Source organism: Silurus meridionalis, chromosome 26 (genome assembly GCF_014805685.1).
Source record: "Silurus meridionalis isolate SWU-2019-XX chromosome 26, ASM1480568v1, whole genome shotgun sequence".
NCBI lineage: Eukaryota > Metazoa > Chordata > Actinopteri > Siluriformes > Siluridae > Silurus > Silurus meridionalis.
In genome coordinates, this window is record NC_060909.1 from 10303792 (window position 1) to 10323881 (window position 20090).

Here is a 20090-nt window from a genome sequence, read left to right on the forward strand (position 1 = left end):
ACATATTCATACACACTTCATACAAACTTACATACTTCATATACACTGCATAGAGAACAAATTAAAAGATGCAGAAAGACATATGTACTGTGTTTGAAAAGGAATATTTAATTCAGTTCAATTCAGTAAAATTGTATTTCTATAGCTCTTTTAACAATTTGCCCCAAAGCAGATTTGCATAAATAAATAGATTATGGATATAATTTTTTTTATTTAGAAATCTATCCATATAAGATTACTTTATTAAGTTTATCCCTATTGAGCAAGCCAGTGGCAACAGTGGCAAAGAAAAACTCCCTGAGATGGTGTGAGGAAGAAACCCTGAGAGAAACCAGACTCAAAAGGGAACCCACTCCCATCTGATATAATAAGAATAATAAGTCAATTTCCAGAATTGCATAAAACTTTACCAAGATTCCTTAGGTTACATAACAACAACACGCCAATTCACATAAACCTATATAAACACTTCTCAAGGCGTCATTTTGCAGGCTGTTCATAAACACAATTACATGATTTATCAATGTGCATTACACTGTAGATTCATTATAATTTCATGTGTCAATTGTATATACATGTTTATAAATTCAGATGTCTGCCTAAATCTGTACAAACACTCATGGAATAATATAAAGGCAGAGAAATGTTAAATACATTACACTGTGGTGATGATTTACATGTTATGAATATTGTTTATTTTAGTATATTTTAAAATATTTCAGCTTATATTCTTTCTCCAGTGTCCACACTTGTGTGAAATATTTTATTAACAATTTTGTCAATTTTATTACGAATGTAATGACTGTTGCTTCTCTCTCTCTCTCTCTCTCTCTCTCTCTCTCTCTCTCTTTCTCTCTTTCACACAACACACACACACACACACACACACACACACACACACACACACACACACACACATTTTACTCTCAGTAACAATACTTATACAACCTCGTAAAATAACAACCTTGAGATACTATACTAAGTAAAATAGAGTGTGTGTGTGTGTGTGTGTGTGTGTGTGTGTGTGTGTGTGTGTGTGTGTGTGTGTGTGTGTGTGTGTGTGTGTGTGTGTGTGTGTGTGTGAGAGAGAGCATCTGTATGCTTACCATATGTCTTTGTCAGTGCTATATAAAATAGATGGCATGGTTATTCACTGTCCCTTGCCTGATGGCATCTCACACACACACACACACACACACACACACACACACACACACACACACACACACACACACACACGCATTCTCTCTTTCTCTCTCTCTCTCTCTCTCTCTCTCTCTCTCTCTCTCTCTCTCTTTCTCTTTCACAGGCACACACACACACACACACACACACACACACACACACACACACACAAATTCTCTCTCTCTCTCTCTCTCTCTCTCTCTCTCTCTTTATCTATCTCTCTCTCTCGCTCTTTCAAAGAGACAAAGAGACAAACAGACACACGTATATACACACACACACACACACACACACACACACACACACACACACACACACACACACTGTCTCTCTCTCTCTCTCTCTCTCTCTCTCTCTCTCTTTCTCTGTCTGTCTCCCCCTTTTCACCTTATAAATATGTTTGTTATCTTTAATCTGACTTACGAGAAGAACACAGGCACTCACACTAAATTAGCTGTCATGAGGTTCTAACGTACAAATCTTACAAGCCCAGATAGTGTCATAACTCAACCTCATATCAAGAAATGTCTCTCACTTTACTTATGTGTTACCAAAACAACACGTCAAATCACAAAAGCAGCATAAGGCTAAAATTTAAAAAGTTTATGAAAATATAAATGATACTGTCAGCTCATGAACATTCGACCCCTCATTTATATGAATGTCAACATATTTCTTTTTTTTCTTTCTCGTTTAACTTCACACAAACTTTACAGGAGATACAACCGAGTTCATTTTACCGTTTTCAACAAAAAGCCCCGTAAGTGATGACCTCATCACCCAAACCTCAAACTGCACTGATCTCATGTTTAACAGTGGGGAAAGACAAATAGAGTGATCAGTGCATTCTGAGAATGTTGTTCACATTACAATCTCCTGCAGACTAAAAGTAGAACACAGAACCAGAGAGACCAGAAGTACTAGAAGTTCAGCTGTGAGCTTGTCATTTCTAAAGTTTTGGACATTTAATAATATGTCAAATAGCAAAAAAATACTATCAAAACTTTCTCTGGTGCAATGTTCAGCCTGTCATACTGTAAATCATACTGTATAGAAGAATATTTTGGCCACAAAACTTAAAATTTGATGGCTAATTGAAACGTAAGATGGTTTCAACAAAATCTAAACTTGTTGATTAAATTTTCGAACGTCTAAAATCCACTAACAGGAGGACAACATAGAACATCTCCACCCAACAGGACAGCTACGAATATAATAGTGATGATTAAAACATACAGGTATATAAAACATGATAATCAAAAAATTAATTCCCTTCAAATATTTCTACATATATTCACAGATGATTTCCAGATCCTACTGATCTAAAATAAAGGACACACACATTCACACACACATTATCATGTAGTCTGGTATAAAACGTTATTGAGGCCTTATACAGAGTGACAAATAGTAGATAATAAAAGGTTGCTCAAAATCATGCAGTGCTGAAAACTGGCTTGAGAGAGAGTTCTAACAGGTCTAGCACTCAGATTTCACCCCTGAGGGAAGTTTGACTTATAATACGTTGGCTGAACTTGACAAGGAAGTGGTGAGCTATAGTTGTGCTCAGGGATTTGTGGCTGGTTTAAATAATTAGGGGTTGCCTTACCTTCACATTGTTCACGATTCCAATTATATATGTAAAAGAGCTCTTGGAGGTGCACCTGGTGTTCGGCTCAGATCCCAGAATGGACAGTGATGTCATCCCAGTGCGTGCATCAGCCTGACACTGGTATGGACATTAGGTGTTGTAATGCAACTGGGGTTTTATAGTACTTAAATTTTAATATCGTATATTGCTATATAATATCGTATATTATTATTAAATATTTGGAACTGATGGTACTGTAAGTGCTAGTACTTAAGCGCTTTGAGTGCTGCAGAAAAGCGCTATATAAATGTACAAATTATTATTCTCCCTCAATAGGTGTGAAGTGAACAGGAAGATAACACCTGCACTGGTGGGCAGAAATATTGTACTTATTTTTTACTTTGTTACTGTTAACTATTGTTTTTACTTAGTTACTACATATTTTTAATTTTTTGTACCTAATCGAAGTGTTTTAGAAAACTTTTACTTTACTACACTTTAATGTGTCATTTGATTTTTCTCCTGAGTTCTGGAGGAAGTTTTTATGGAATGAGAGTGTCTGCACTAGAACAATGAAATGCATAGATATATCAAAAGGTACTGTACTAATTTGTACTTTTACTAAAGTTTAAACGGAGTATGTTTAAAAAGAGTATGATTATTTTTGCTAGAATAATATTTAAGTAGCTAATTTGAACTTTAACTCAAGAACAGGAATGGTCTAATTCATCCCTCATTTATCACCTGGCAAACAATGAGCTAATTTAACCAAGGCACCTGTAAACAGGATAGCTTAGAACAGCTTAGAAATGTATAGACAAAAAAATTTCACCATTCAGGATGTGCTATCATAGGAAAATAACCTACATTAGTAACTTATTTTCCGATAAAAGCAAAGTATTCCCGAAGTATTTTATTCTTCTCAAACCACAACAATTTGCCAATACAAACAATTTAATTATGATATAACAGATATTTTTCTTTCATTTATGTTACAGTGAATGTAAATTTCTAATATAAATTGAACTTTAATAGCCTCTTATTGTTTCTTTATTTAAATGTTAATAGTAGAAAAACTTCTACCTCTGGCTGTCTCTTAATAGCATTAATATACACCTCCTGACCAAAATCCTACACACTAGGTCAGCCTCAGACTGATATGTTTTGCATGCTTTTCTGGCCAGAAGCTTTAGAATCTTAAAGGTTCAAATTTGACTAGCCTCCATGTTTCCAGGAAAAAAAAACTATGCACACAATACATGTTTCAAAATGTAGCATAGTCCCTGGAAACTGAAAGATTCACCAAATCTAGCAAATAAAAGTAACTAGTGAGCTTTAATTGTTTACTGTTGGCTGACAGAAAAGCTTATGTTATTTGTCATTTATTACACCAGTCAAATCTAATGAAAATTCATTCAAAAACATTTTACAGACTTTTCTTTTATTTATTATTGTTATTATTATTATTAATAAAATAAAATAAAATAACAAAGATATTTTAAATATACAAACACATAGATAAAATAAGAAAAACTGAATTTTGTCAAAAAAACTGCAAAAAAACCAACTTTACTTACTTAGCCATTTAAAATTTTCTGTAACATAATGCTGCCATTTTATTAACATATCTTGCTCATTTTAAACTGCAAGTGTCTAAATGCATACGCACCCACAAACCCACAGCACTCCATCACATAGACACAGCTATCTATAGCAGCATGATGAAGCACATAATTGGGGATAGTGTACACAAAGCTACACAAAGCTAATCCCACTCAAGGTAATTCAGTAGTCTAGACACTGTAAGCCAGCCAAGTTGTCTGTCTTCTTGCAAAGGGTGTCAGGCTGTCTATGGCGAAGCATGTATCTCTAAAACTGTGAAGATGAGCTCATTTTGGCACATTTTACTTCAGTGTTTTACCCAAAACATCAGTCATGGAGGGCTAACGCTGATTCTGCTGCACTGCACTGAACCTCAGATTGGGGGGTAAACCATGTTTAAGACTGTCTGCTGTGATATGTGTGTGTGTGTGTGTGTGTGTGTGTGTGTGTGTGTGTGTGTGTGTGTGTGTGTTTGTGTGTGTGTGTGTGTGTGTGTGTGTGTGTGTGTGTGTGTGTGTGTGTGTGTGTGTGTGTGTATGTGTGTTTGTGTATGTGTGTTTGTGTGTGTGTGTGTTGTGTGTGTGTGTGTGTGTGTGTGTGTGTGTGTGTGTTGGAGAGAAGATTCAGAAAAAAATAGAAAATAGATAAAGCCAATAAGACTAACAAACATAAATAGAAGCCGATGAGACAATGTCTTTGTGTGTGTGTGTGTGTGTGTGTGTGTGTGTGTGTGTGTGTGTGTGTGTGTGTGTGTGTGTGTGTGTGTTTGTGTATGTGTGTTTGTGTATATGTGTGTGATGTTGGTTATTACAAGTCACAAAAGTGCACTTGTGCACACTCAAGATTGTGTCTGAAGACATCATCTGTTTATGATTTAAATTTGTAAAACCAAATCTGCAATAATTTGTTTCAATGCTCATGTCATATACATTGTTTGACAATCAGCATACTTACCCTGATAAAATAATTTTTTGACTAAAATAAATAAGAACATTAAATAATCAAGTAAACAAGAAAGCACAAAAACAATACATAAGAAAAGTAATAATTAATATTAACATGTATATTTAATCAATATATTACGCTTTTGTTGTTGTTTGTGGTGGTTTTTGGTGTGTTTGTGTGTGTTTGTGGTGTGTGTGTGTGTGTGTGTGTGTGTGTGTGTGTGTGTGTGTGTGTGTGTGTGGTGGTGGTGGTGGTGGTGGTGTTTTTAGGGGGTGGGGGGGTTTCATGCTATAATCAAATCCTTATAATTGGCCACAAAACAAAGTGAAAAGAAAATATGAGCAGAACTGACAGGAGGTAGACTAAATATGCCTCCGGCAATTTTTCTATATATTTTTCATTCAACAATAGCAAACTAGTTTGGAGAATTAAAGCAGTTATTTCATACCTGCAGGTCAGAACAAGTAGTTACAACCTATTTTCAACAATAATACCCATAAATTCCTTAAAAAATTTGACAAGATTTACCCCACAACATCGTATATCTGCAATAAATGGACATTCGGTGCAACCCAGATGAGGATGGGTTCCCTCTTGAGTCTGGTTTCTCTCAAGGTTTCTTCCATAGGCCATCTCGGGGAGCTTTTGTATTTTGGCAGGCTGAGTTTTGTGTATTGTAACACTTTTGGTGTCTTTAGGTTAAACTTATGTAAACTGGAATATTTGGTTTGTTTTTTGGTAAAATAGTATGTAAGTATATAATTGTGAATTTCTTTTCTACTGCTACTAAAGAAGTCTTGATAAGTATTTTATCAGCATTTAAATGCATCACCCTGATGACAGCAGAGCTGTGTGAGCTGCTGACTCAGACTGGTCTGTGCCACTCTATTTCACATGTTTAGGCTTTTGAAGAAAGCAGCCATTTCACTTTAAGTGGAATTCTGACTCACTAAACTGGTAAGACACAGGCTGCAACGTGCACGCATACACATACACAAACAATACACATATGCACACATAAGCACAGAATACACATACACACGCACACATACACTTACAACTAATATTTTTATGAATCCCATCATTATAATGAACTATTTGAGGCAGGAAGTGGGAGCCTCTCTCGATGCTAACACAGTGAGTTTGCATCCTTCCTAAAAAATAACGTTCCCAAGTGAAACATATTTTTGCTTCTCAAATTTAATTTTACTAAATAATAAATTTTGCTTTTTACTAAATTATATTTTAAAAATTAGCTAGCTATTTAAAGTATTTAACCAGTTAGGATTAAATTAGCATGATAAATTAGCTAGGAGGATTAAAGACAACAGATGTCTAAAACCTTGCTATCTAGAAACCATTTTTTCACCCACTGAACATCAAACATTTGATCAAACTGTTAAATATTTAAACATCCACAATCTAATCAAATCAGTTTTTTAAGCTGATACAGGCTCTCAAAATGTCAGCCATGCTCTTGCACCCTAATATCATCATCAAAACAAACAAGTGCTAACACGTTCTGTACAGAGGACAGTTTTTAAAAAAATAAATAAAAAGCTGTAATGAGCAGAACAGAAGTGTGTGAATGGTCAGCGATTATTGCATCATGGTCTGCATGAACAAACATCAGTAAAGTGAAGAGACAAGTATTAGGCTTCGAGTAGTTATGAGAAAATAAGGAATGTCTGTCAGCTTTAGGTCTATATATTACAAATTATGTTTTTACACACTGCCACTAGCACACAGAAATTAGACAGGAACACGATGTTCATCGCTGTCTGTGGTTTTGGAGTGTCAGGTTATCAATAGCATTGTGTTAAATGATGCAACAATAATAGTCAGTGCCAGTTAGATTTCTCCACCCATTTCCTGTTGAATGATATCTCTTTACTGTAACTCGGAACACCAGCAGCATGATGAGTACTCACTGATGTACAGCCCATTGACTGTTCACATGGTTTACACGTCATTATAAAGAGATATGCAGGCTTGTATTTTACACAAGATCTGGCAAGCACCATTAAACAGTCATAAAAAAAATGTAACGCTTAAAAAAACAAATAAATAATAATAATACAAATTACATTTTGTATGAGCATTTGACTATTGTATTATTGTTATTGTTATTTTTATTTTTAGTTTATTCAACAGTATTTGTATTATTTACAAATAACTTTTTACTGTTTACTATATTGTACTAACATTTTTATTCATTTTGATTTTTGTAAAAAGATTTTATTGTATATATACAAATATGTATCAAATGTAAGACATTTCTTTAAAATTCTTACATTTTCAATGTTCATAAAGCTACATTATAACTAGTCCATTAATGACCATAACATTTAAATGTCTGTCATAAGCATCAATATTAGCTGGACATACTCCTGGTCTCCTTTCCTGAAATTTTTTTGTATGGCATTTCAACCACTTATGCATGCTACATGCTACAAATTGGGCACCATGACTTATAACTGATGCACATATATTCAAAACATCTTCTTTCACTTTCATTGAGAGTGGGACATATTCCAGATGTCCTTTCATAAAACAACTACCTGTGATTAATTGTATATAATTCATGCATAAAATTGTATTTAATGAAAATGTCCTGTAGCTTTAATGACAGCTGGACATATTCTAGTTGTTCAGTTATAGACTTTTTATGGACTGCACAGGTTGATGAGTACTTACAAAGCTACATGACACATATTTAATCTTTTTATCTATTCTGTTTAATCATACTGATAGCTGCATATCAAGTTACAGCCGAGATGTTTCTAGTACAGATTTCCAACCATGCCTGCATAAGCTATTTATAACATGACAGTTATAAAGGCTTACCTTACGTTTGTCACTTGTCACGGAGTTGATATTTCATAGCATGACATTTGTTGTCAAAGAACTGTGATATGATACATTTCGAAAATGACTTCATAGCTGACTAAATAACTAGTAAGTGTTCTTCAGAATGGTTATATTGAGACATAACTTAACAAGAGAATTTAACTAGGAAATATGGAAAGAATGAATTTTGTCAGTCTAGAAATACCCTATACGTATTAAGACACTTGGCGTTTTCAAGTTAATACAAATTTGGAGACACACAATTGTATAGGACAAATGTCTTTGGATGGTGTAGCAATACATTTTCTCTTCATTTGAGACCCAAATCTATTCCAGCATGACAGTGCCCCTGTGCACAAAGCCAGCTCCATAAGTATCTGGTTTGGACATGAAATGGACATTAGTTTTACATGGCTTACATACTCTCAACACTAATAAACACATTTATGATAAAATGGAACGCTGACTGCACCCCAGAACTTCTAATCCTACATCAGTACCTAACACCCTTGTGGTTGAATAAGCACAAATCTCCACAACCAGATTCCAAAATCTAGTGAAACATCTTCCCAGAAGAGTGGAGGTCATTATAACAACAAATCTAACCTAACATTTGTCCATATAGTGTCAGATTAGCACTAACATTGTCCAAAGAATGTCTCTGCTTTCAGAATTTAGGTCTGTATTGTATGTGTATAATGTGTTTGTGTGTGTGTGTGTGTGTGTGTGTGTGTGTGTGTGTGTTAGGTTTCAGGCCACAGCTTTAAACCACAACCACTCATCCTGCCATCACAGCTGGTACAGGTCAACAAAGTAATAACAAACAATCATGTCTTCGTACTGTCACTGTTTTACTCACACACACACACACACACACACACACACACACACACACACACACACACACACACTCACAAACACACTCTCTCTAACCAAAACGTGACTGCCAAGTCAAATATGTTTTTGCGGTACCAGTGATCTTGTCCCTTTCTGTTTTTCCGATCTGCTGGATTCATCCCAAAGCGCTACCTCTAGATGGAGTTATTTTTGATTAGAAAGCACTCACTACAGCTGAGGATGGTTCCACATAAACAATTTAATAATGGACTGTAATTAACAGTTACTAACAATTAGCTTTCGGCTCAGATTCTCTGCACATATTGCACCGCGCTCATTGTGCCGCGCACATTCTGCTAGCATTTTCTGTCCTATCACTCCACTCCTGGAGAGCACTCCTCAAGGTGGGGCTCTTACTCCTCGTAGTAAAATATAATATATATAATAATAATATATATATATATATATATATATATATATATATATATATATATATATATATATATATATATATATATTTTTTTTTTTTTGCATGTATATTTGTATATGTTTGTCCTGGCCGAGCTACATAACTTGGGCGCCTCATGAGCAGAAAAGTCCCTCCGTCCAGCTGGACGAGCACTTTTTCTGACACCAGGTCGCAACCTCCATGTTGGGATTTTCCAGTCCTTTCCAGACCTGTACACTAAGTGTCATGGTCATGGCCATTGCCCCTTCGGCCCCTTTCAACATTGTGTTCACAAAAAACAAACAAAAAAAACCTAGGAAAGAACATTACGGGGTGGGAAGTACACAGGTATGGAGCGATGATGCGGGTTGGAGAGATGCTTGCGAGCTATCTCTCTCCCGGGATCGCTTCCTCCTTCAAGACCCCGTCGGCAGGCCCAGCCCCGACCGCAGCCCTCGTCTCCCATCGGGAGGTGCAGAAGCGCAGTGTCGCGACTCGCTCTCCCCCTGTGAGGGATCCTGTGCGCCGCTCGCGTCGAGGCCATGTGAGTTGACAAATTTGAGGACTGTTGTCTTCAACAGGATGACTTCGATGAAGAGACATCGGCATCGTTGTGGTCCCTGAGATCAGGGTGCTCCCTTGGCTCTGGACCAGAGGTCAGTCTCGAGAGACTGGTACCCCTGAGGCGCTTTCTGGCAGCTTGGCGAGCTCTTCCAGATGTGACCTTGTGGGTCCTGCGTACTGTAGAGCGAGGCTACTTGATTCAGTTCGGGTCTCCTCCGCCCCATTTTCACAGGGTTCTTCTCACCCTGGTGGGAAGCCAGCAGGCTCTGGTCATGGAACACGAAGTAGACACTCTCCTGAGGAGGGGGGCCATTGAGGTGGTCCCTCCATCAGAATGAGAGTCCAGGTTCTACGCCTGGAACTTCATAGTTCCCAAAGAGGACGGAGGGTTGCATCCTATCTTAGATCTATGTCAGCTGAACAGTTCTCTCATGAGACTCAAGATGCTGACCCTCAAGCAGGTTGAGCTTCAAATCAGATCCGAGGACTGGTTTGTCAAGGTAGGTCTAAGGGATGCGTCCTTTCATGTATCCATCCTACCTTCTCACAGGAAGTTCCTGAGTTTCGCTTTCGGGGGTTCTTCCGTATGGCCTTGCCTGTTCACCCCGTATCACCCCGTGTGGATGGAACTACATCAACGATTGGTTGATCCAAGCTCAGTCTGAGCAGTTTGCGGTCCAGCCTTGAGGTGTAGTTCTTGCCCACATGAAGGCGTTGGGGTTTTTGCTGAACGAGGGGAAGAGTGTGCTTTCTCCATTACAGAGAACCACCTATCTCGAAGTCATATGGGATTTAACTACTTTGTGTGCACCGCTTTCCCCTGCCCACATTGTGGCCATCCTTAAGGCCATCAGGAAGGTCAGAGAAGGGCAGCCTCTCACTGTGGTAGAGACCATTCTCCGCTCCAAAGCTCCCTCCACGAGGAGGTTGTATGCCGCCAGGTGGCGTCTGTTCTGCTCGTGGTGTGAGCACCACCAGCTGGATCCAGTCCACTGCCCGGTTGGTTCAGTGCTGGAATTCTTCCGGGGACGGTTCACCAGGGGTTGGCTCTGTCCACCCTAAAAGTCTATGCGTCTGCCATTTCAGCCTATCATGCCCCAGTGGCCGGGGCCATCTCTGCAGGCTCTGTCTGTGGCCCCCCTCCTCCTGGAGTTTACCACAGGTACGGCTGGTGCCTTCCTGTACCCCTGTACAGGGGGTTACATCCCCAAGGTGCCCTCAGTTGTCCCACGACCCATAAGATTACAGGCATTCTATCCTCCTCCGTTCCAGGCCCCAGACCAGGAGAAACTGGACCGGCTTTGTCCGGTGCGCGCACTGGACACCTACATCCATGGGACGAGTCCTTGGAGAAGGACCCATCAGCTGTTTATCTGTTACAGCCCTTCCAAGAGAGGCCTCCTTGCTGATAGGCAGGCTCTGAGCAGGTGCATTGTTGATGCTATCACATCTTAAGAGTCCTCTAGTCTCCCCGCTCCATTCGGGGTCAGAGCTCTCTCCACTCCGAGTGCCACTCCTGGCCCCTCAGTCCTTCTCTAGCTGTGGTGACAAACACACACTAGTCAGAGATTGGTCAGTCTGGCATGATTGGACACTCGTTCCCAAAGCGTTTCGACACAGCTCGGGTTTCTGAAAGGGAAAGTCTCTAGGTTACGTATGTAATCCTAGTTCCTTGAGGGAACGAGACGCTGCCACACCTCCGGCATCCCTGCAGCGCTTCCTTCTCCCTTGCAGAAGCTGCCGCTGTCCTCTCTCATATGCGCTTTATACTCCTGGTCGTGACGTCACCTCACCAGTGACAGCCAGCATCCAATTTTTGACTGATTACACACATTATTTCAGAGCGTGAACACTCATGCACGTTTCCAGTGCGTTTCGACGCAGCGTCTCGTTCCCTCAGGGAACTAGGGTTACATACGTAACCTAGAGACGTTCCCTTTTGAATCTGGTTTCTCTCAAATTTTCTTCCTCATACCATTTCAGGGATTTTTTTTCTTTACCACTGACTTGCTCATTAGGGATAAATTAAAGCCTAAACTTAGAGACCAATTTGTAAATTTATATTTATAATCTATTTATTTCTGTAAAATAAAGAATTAAAATATATTTATATTTAAATATTAAATATCAAAATATTTACTAAAAAAAAAAAACATATATTGTAAATTGTAGCATTACTATAGTGTAACTCAGACCTAATAATAGAATAGTCACACTTATTAATGCCTTCATTGACAATTTAAAGCTGTAGATATAAAAAGAACAAAAAACTAAAACATTTAAACATTGAGTGACATCATGGCATCAATCTTCAAATGATTGTATTGAATGTAATTAAGTGCCCACTAGGGTAGAGGGCTGTGGTTCAGTGCTCTATACCAGCAGTCCCCAACCTTTTTTGTGGCACCGATAGATGAAGGTGTTGGGGGATAGATACAACTAAATAAAATGATACGACTGGCATAAAAACTGGTATTTTATAAATATAATAATAAATGTGAATACACTGTGTTTTTTTTTTGTTCATTTTGTTAGCTTGGGGTTTGAATTTAGCGGTAATGTATTATGTGTTACCGGCCGGAGCAGCCCCTTTAAGAAGGTAGCGGATGGAGGTAAGACATGTGACTGAGGCATCATGACATGCATCAAGAGTGAGTCATAGACAGATGTGACGGAGAGAATCCGGTAATTTAAAATAAAACATTGTTCAGAATCACATAATAAATAAAACGGTACCAATTGGCCTTGTTCTATGTGTAAGAAAATGTGATTACGTATCCTCTAGGTGTTTCAATGCAAGTTTTAGTAAAAAAAAAAAAAATGTATATATGTATACTGCACAGTCCTATAAATAAAACATGATTAAATGTTCTAATGGATGCCCTTCCAGTGCAGAATACATGATTCACTCCCCAATGTGTTTCCCAAAAGTATGATGAAATATGATTAAGTGCCCTTGAGGGGTCAATGTGTGCAAAAAAATCACAATGAAGTGTTTTTTAGGGTGCCATTGCATGTAAGGAAAATCGATGAGATTGCACTTCCAGTGAGGAATTCCTGATTTACGACTCATGACCTGTGGCAATACAGTGCAGTGCCCTATAGGGTTCCACTAAGTCCAAAGGAACAGCTAAGGTCTGTAATTTGTGCTATTATGGAAAAGATTATCTAATATATATATATATATATATATATATATATACAGTATATAAGTACAGTGGAACCTCGGAGCTCGCAAGGGTTAGGGACCAAGCCCGGTCGCGAGTTCCGAATTTTCGCGACCTTTTGATACGCCCCTTCCAACCCAGTAAAAACCCAAAGAACACTATACAAAATCGATTTAAATGAGTAAATACTACTATTTCACTCCATACATAATAAAAATAGTTTTAAAGCATTTTTTAGAAAATTTTAATGAGATAAACCTTGATTAGAAATGTTAAAACTAGCGTTTTGAGCAGCTCGTGGTTGCTCACGAGCCGATCTGAATGGGAGTCGCCGGTCGGAATGAAAGTCGCGAGCATGCGAGGTCGCGAGCGCTGAGGCTGCGAGCTCCGAGGTTCCACTGTATATATATATATAAAAAAAACAATGTAATGCTCTAGGTGACCTATTTTTTTTCTTGCATGCAGAGGTGCCCTTTATGCTTTTTTCCCCTCTCTGCCCTCAAATGTGGCCACCCTGCAGTAAACATAAACAGAGTGCAGGCAAGGCAGGTATGTAACATAATAGTAGTAGCGTTCTTTTCATGCTTTACTTTGTGATCTGCTCTAACAGTGTTATCCCCATTCATCCACATGTGTTTGTGCAGTCCATTTTAATACACAATTAATGCAGATGATTTTCTTATCCTTCACATGTGTTTTATCATACCTATGACAAGACTGGCTTGGAACTCAGCCAAAGATTTGTACCTCAGGACATGCATTTTTTGTTTTGAAGCAACTGGAAAGGATTTCCAGCACGCTTAATCGCAGTGAAACTCGTGTTTTGTTTTTATGCGCGTCTTTATACCGTTGTTGTCATACCCGCCAGAAAGACATTTAAACTCTATGACCTACTGGATATGTAATAGAAGGCACTTTATCCCAAAGTTTCTCTGAAGTTTTTTGTTTTGTAAGAAAATGGCGTGCAGATATTGAATCTTGCCATGCTGTTCGTGTATATTTCCCTTTCAAAATAAGTCCATTGTCGAGTGATAAATCTAATCAGGAGTGAAAACAAGGCCCTCTCGCTTCTCAGATATCGGGTTCCTCTGAGTGTGGCAGAGGTCTTCTCCTGCACATGATGAGCTCTGAATGCATTACAGACAAATTTGGATTGCTAAGGCATAGTCTAACATTAACATTTACCAATAAACTACAATCATTCTCAATGCTGAGAACTCTCAATTGGAACTGCTGCAAATTCACTTCCACACACTTTATTTATTTTATTTATGGCTATAATTAAGATTTATTTATGTCTATTCTGAATTGGCAATCAAATGAAATGTTTTACTAGCATTGTAATCTGCAATCAGTGCATCCTAGGGCAGGGCTTATTTCATTTTCACTTTATCAAAACACATTATCAGATGAAACCATACTGCATGCACAGCTCTATTTATTTAGCTTCTACTGCTAAATAATGCTATTTAAATGCATAGTTTATAAAATAAAAACAAACACAAAGGTTAACACAAACTGAATGTACATATACACACACTTCTTAATTAAGATAGACTGCTAAATATTAGATAATTAAGTTAAATTTTATCTTTCACCATCAGAGATATAAGCAGAGACAGATCCTCATCAAATGCAGGCTGAGTGAGCAGGGCCTTGTCAAAGAGAAGGGATGACAGATGAGAGCTTGTAACACATGAGGCCCTGGTACACAGAAGAGCACAGGAGAACCTGGAACAAGGGGGAGCCTGGACTATAGGTGAACCTGGAACTAAGGGACAATCTTGGACACAGGAGAACCTGGGACAAAGGAGAACATTAAACACAGGAGAGTAATCTGTCATCTCACACTGTCATCTTAAATGCATTACATTAACACAACCAACAACTCCTACTATATCGCAACCCTTCACTTTTTGACTTATTTGGGAAATACTATCATTTGCATTGCCTCACTTTTTCTTTTTTATTACTTTATTATTTGATTTTCCTAGTTTTTATAGTTTTTCATATTTTTTATAGCACCAGCACAACATGACACATTCCTTGTACATGCAACCCATGATACTTGGCAATAAAAATGATTCTGATTCTGAGGAGAGCGTGGAATAAAGGAAAACTTAGGCCACAAGAAAACAGAGATTGTGCTTGCACATTATAAAACCAGAGGTCGAGAATGTGCTGTTCTTTCTCCACACCTGACAAACAAATCAGCAATTTAGAAAATCTCTAATCACACATTTCAAAATAACAAATTATTGCATTATATCCAATTCAGTAGAATTTTATGGCCTAAGGGACAGTGATAGACACCAAGCACATGTTCAAATTCATAGCTGTTGTTTGTTGTTGTTTGCTTTTGTAATATGTTCTATGTTTATGCATAATTGTCAGATAAATGTGTATTCTATGTAGAACATCTATGTACAACTACAATATTTAAGCTGGCAACACTATAATGATGCAAATGAAGCACTGTTAAACTTAATAGTAATAGAAAGAAAGGGAAGGGGAGAGAAATAGAAAGAGCAAGAAAGATCAATCTATCTGTGTCACTCTCATGTAGGAAGCAATGTTAGTTCAGCCATTCACTTTCTTTTGCCATGTTTACAACACTTACTGAGAAAAACAAAAGAAGATTATGCTCTCTCTCTCTCTCTCTCTCTCTCTCTCTCTCTCTCTCTCTCTCTCTCTGTACTGTTCCAACAACAATTTTTTTTGTGCTTCATTTTATTTTTATTCATTAGGAATACTATGCAATTTTAAGCGATTCTATTTCTCAAACAAGGTTACATCATAATAGCAATCTCTATTTGATTATGATCTGATGTAACACTGTGCTAATATAATCAAATGCAGTTCGCTATTATTTACACTTTCATTTTGGTTCCAAATGGTTAGCCAAAATGACCAAGGAACTCGATGAATCAAAAATAAATGTAATTCTCTGGATGTAAATCTCTAGATTTAAATGGTTGAATTTCAGTGTCGTTTTTAGTCGTTTTCTCACTGATTTTATTTAACAGCAGCCTGTTATACTTAACCTAATCTTATATTTTATAGCACTGTTGGATTCTGAATTCCGATTTGTTAAAAATTGTGGAATGTGTTAGTTTTCATTGTAACTGCTCATTCAAACAGGGACTGTTGAGTTTTTCTTCTGTGAGAAGATGTTTCATTAACGTTTATGGAAGGTGGTGTAGTGATAGTGCTTTGTAACAGTCAGAAGTAAAGTTGTTCTAGAATGATTTTGCGTTTTGTAGTTTAACAAATTGAAATTCACAGGAAAGTGAAGTAAAAAGAGGAACTAACATATTTTCTTGTCATTTCGCAACATTTAATGTAACTTAATGTATGAAAACTATGATGGCTTGTTGTTTTATTAATGAATACATTGCAATCTTTAGATAGATAGATAGATAGATAGATAGATAGATAGATAGATAGATAGATAGATAGATAGATAGATAGATAGATAGATAGATAGATAGATGGGTGAAATGAATACTGAACCAACATGGCTACTATTCTATGCTTGAATACCATGCAATTCATCTGGACTGCAGCTAATTGGATCCAACTTAACCATGCAACAAGATAAAGCATACGCCCAAGCCCTGTAAGAGCAAACAGTCAAATCCTGTTGAATTGCTCTAGGATGAACTGAATCACAAGGTCAGAAAGAAATCTCCAACTAGTTATGAACACCTTTGGGAAGTTTTAAAAGATGCAGGGCAAAGAACCTGAATATTTTCTATATACAGTATTTATATTTAGTATTAATTTCAACAGACATGCTTTATGTTTTATTAAAAGTAATTTAAGCAAAACTATGTGTACGTGTGTGTGTGTGTGTGTGTGTGTGTGTGTGTGTGTGTGTGTGTGTGTGTGTGTGTGTGTGATCTTTCTGCTGTATTGCCATATGCACTCATATGCTACAAATGTGCAGACTGAAAGATTTACAAACATAATGCAAGTGCAACCAAAAAAAAAAAAACACTGATCTTGACATTAAATGAATGTGTGTATGTGTGTGTTTGTGTGTGTGTGTGTGTGTGTGTGTGTGTTTCAAAGGAGTAGCTTTGACGGGCCAAAGATAAAAAAATGAAAAAGAAAAGAGGAAGAAAACATAAGAAAAGGCAGACGAGAGTTCCAGAGAAAGGCTTTTTGTTTCTCTGGTGTCAGTGTGAAACTGGAGTTTGACATTCAGCCCACTGATAGACAGATAAGAACACACGGTTGGCCCATAAACATGAGAAAAATGCACATTTCAGTGTGTGTTAGACAGAGAAAAGGAAATGCATTCATACATAAAGACGTGTACCTAAAAGCATGAAGTTGCCAAATTGCCATTGAGGTGCTGATTTAAAGTTTTTGTGGGTGTAAAATGATTGCATGTAAATTTTTTTTGTTTAAATAAAATCAAATGTCCAAACTTATTCAACAATTCTTTTTTTTGAGTTGAAAGAATTGAAGTAAAAAAATATATAGAGCGCTATCTGTGTTTTATTTCTCATATGTAATGTCATTTACATTTCAAAAACATGTCACTAATACAGAATACTACTTTACAGTAAATTGTTTTTGCTATCATGCAGACTGAGTGGGAGCTTACGAGAAAATGCCACATCATGACCATGTGAGATGTTGTTTCAGCAATCATCATCCTCCCTTCGCATTATCTTCTCTTAATCATGCTCCTTCATTGTTTGTCAAAATTAAATGAAAATGTGTCTAAAATAAGGCAGCGATATACAGCCAGCCATATTCCTCAGCTCAGCCATTTGTGCCGATTTATGAACTACAACACTTCAGTTCACGATTTCAGAACTTGCTGTTGTAATGGAAATGTCCTAGGCGCTGTCGCTGCTGTGATTAGAAGCCGCTATCAGACTAGAAATCTGTGTAAACTTATCCTGTGCCCTGCTACAACAGCACAATTAACCGTAACATTTTGTTTTTACCAGGATTTGACTGATAAGCACATGATAATTCATTCAAACTTAACAGATTTAATTCTAATCCATCTAAGAGGAAATTATAGTTCAGTGGTTAAGGCTCTGGGTGATTAATAATAAGAAAATCAGGGATTCATGCTCCAGTATCACCAAGCTGCTACTCTTGAGCCCTAGAGCAAGGCACTTAACCTGTTCTGCTCCAGGATCGCTGTTTCATAGCTGTTCCTGAGCTCTGACCTCAGCGACCTAACATTGTTACAATATGCAAAGAAATAATTTCACCGTGCTTTAATGTACGTGTCACATTCTTCTTCTTCTTCCTAATCTACCACAATCTAATTGTATTGTTGCATTAATGGACAATAAACATTTTTTTAACATTGTCTTGCAATGCCCGTAGCTTTGTCACCTTGTTCATCTTGTGTCCATGTGGGTTTCCTGTGGTTCCCTCCAACCTGCAAAAGCTAAACCAGCAAAAATGTGTCAGATTTGTGTCCCTGATGGAATGGTGTTCCATCCAGAGTGTATTCCCATCTCACATCCTGTATTCCAATATTTATCCATCATGGATACAAATTTATGAAGGCTGCCAGTAGATATGGAGTTGACCACTCCCAAAGCTATAAAGGGAAAAAGGGTTTAACTTAAATTTCTCTAAGCAATTAAGTAATTTTTTACTTTTTTACTTTACTTTTTTTAGTTTTATTGACTTCTTATTAAAACTTAACCAAAACAACAACAGAGCTGATCAGTCAAAACCACATGCATTCAAACATAATAATAACAGTATAACAACAATGTATTGTTTATATACGAGAGTGACAATGGTAAGGCAAAGGGCGAATCAAAACATGGAAAAAATAGATGAAAAAAGAACATAGGTCAGGGCTAGGGTCTTGCAGCAAGCTTTCTTTAAAAATATGAATTCCAGCATTTCCGCATGTTTGTAAGAGTGCGCATACTGTATGAACAACACATCAGTGTGGCGAGAAAAAGATCACCCGACACGACTTGTCTGACTCCCTAAATATCTTCCACTCTGTCCTGTGACACGGTGAGGAAAGTGATTCTTGGCAGGAGTTGGTCGACGTGAAAGATGAAACGAAGGAATGGGGATGGAGGCAGGGAAAAAACGAGTGGAGTGAGAGAGAACAACAAGCAATGATGAAGAGCGATAGAATTGAATCGTGGGAAAGTACACCTCACGTTTAAAACACGTCAAGTGGGAAATCGTTTCCAGTTTCTCTAGTGAGGGTCGACTGTAAACATGGAGCTGATTCACAAGGCAGGACTGGGATCTTAAATTGTGTGTGTATGTGTGTGTGTGTGTGTGTGTGTGTGTGTGTGTTTATAGATTCTTCAGTAAAGAGCATTAAGAGTGGGAGAAGAAAGAAGAGCAGGAGGTGCTGAGTTCTGAGTTAAAGCATTGCAGGCATGTTAGGTTCAGTAATTACTGAAAGTCTACAGTTTCTTTTCTTTGGACGTTCAAACTCGCCTCATGCTCTTTCTCTAATCATTACTGTAGGCTTTATCTGTAGTTATTGGTCTCATTAGTAAAGTGACTGGACTACAGACCTTGGTGTGAGCATGCATGTGTGTGTGCGTGTGTGTGCGTGTGTGTGTGTGTGTGTGTGTGTGTGTGTGTGTGTGTGTACCAGGTTGATGTCAGGCTCACTCCAAGCCTTGAGAACTGTGTTGTGGGAGTTTTGAGGCTCAGGCCGATTATTGTAGCTTTGTTTTGGCCCAAGAGCAGCATTTTTGGAGTTAGCATATACACACACACACACACACACACACACACACACACACACACACTCGCAGATGGACACACACAGACACACATGTTTAGCCTCTTACAGTGCTGTAAGTCATTAGACAAATGCTGAGAACATAAATGTCTTTATAGCGCCAGCTCAGCAACACATACGCACATATACGCACAT

At 37.8% G+C, this 20090-nt stretch overlaps 1 long non-coding RNA gene across 2 annotated transcripts; it reads left to right on the top strand.

Moving 5' to 3' along the window:
- The first annotated feature begins 4625 nt into the window (after positions 1 to 4625).
- On the top strand, positions 4626 to 16975 carry LOC124379654. 2 transcript variants are annotated; one of them, XR_006924473.1, is made up of 4 exons: positions 4626 to 4763; positions 13026 to 13157; positions 13655 to 13738; positions 14794 to 16975. It is a non-coding gene; the product is annotated as an uncharacterized LOC124379654 (long non-coding RNA). The 2 variants fall into 2 exon arrangements; XR_006924472.1 differs by lacking the exon at positions 4626 to 4763 and having other exon boundaries at positions 12643 to 13157.
- Positions 16976 to 20090: the final 3115 nt, after the last annotated feature.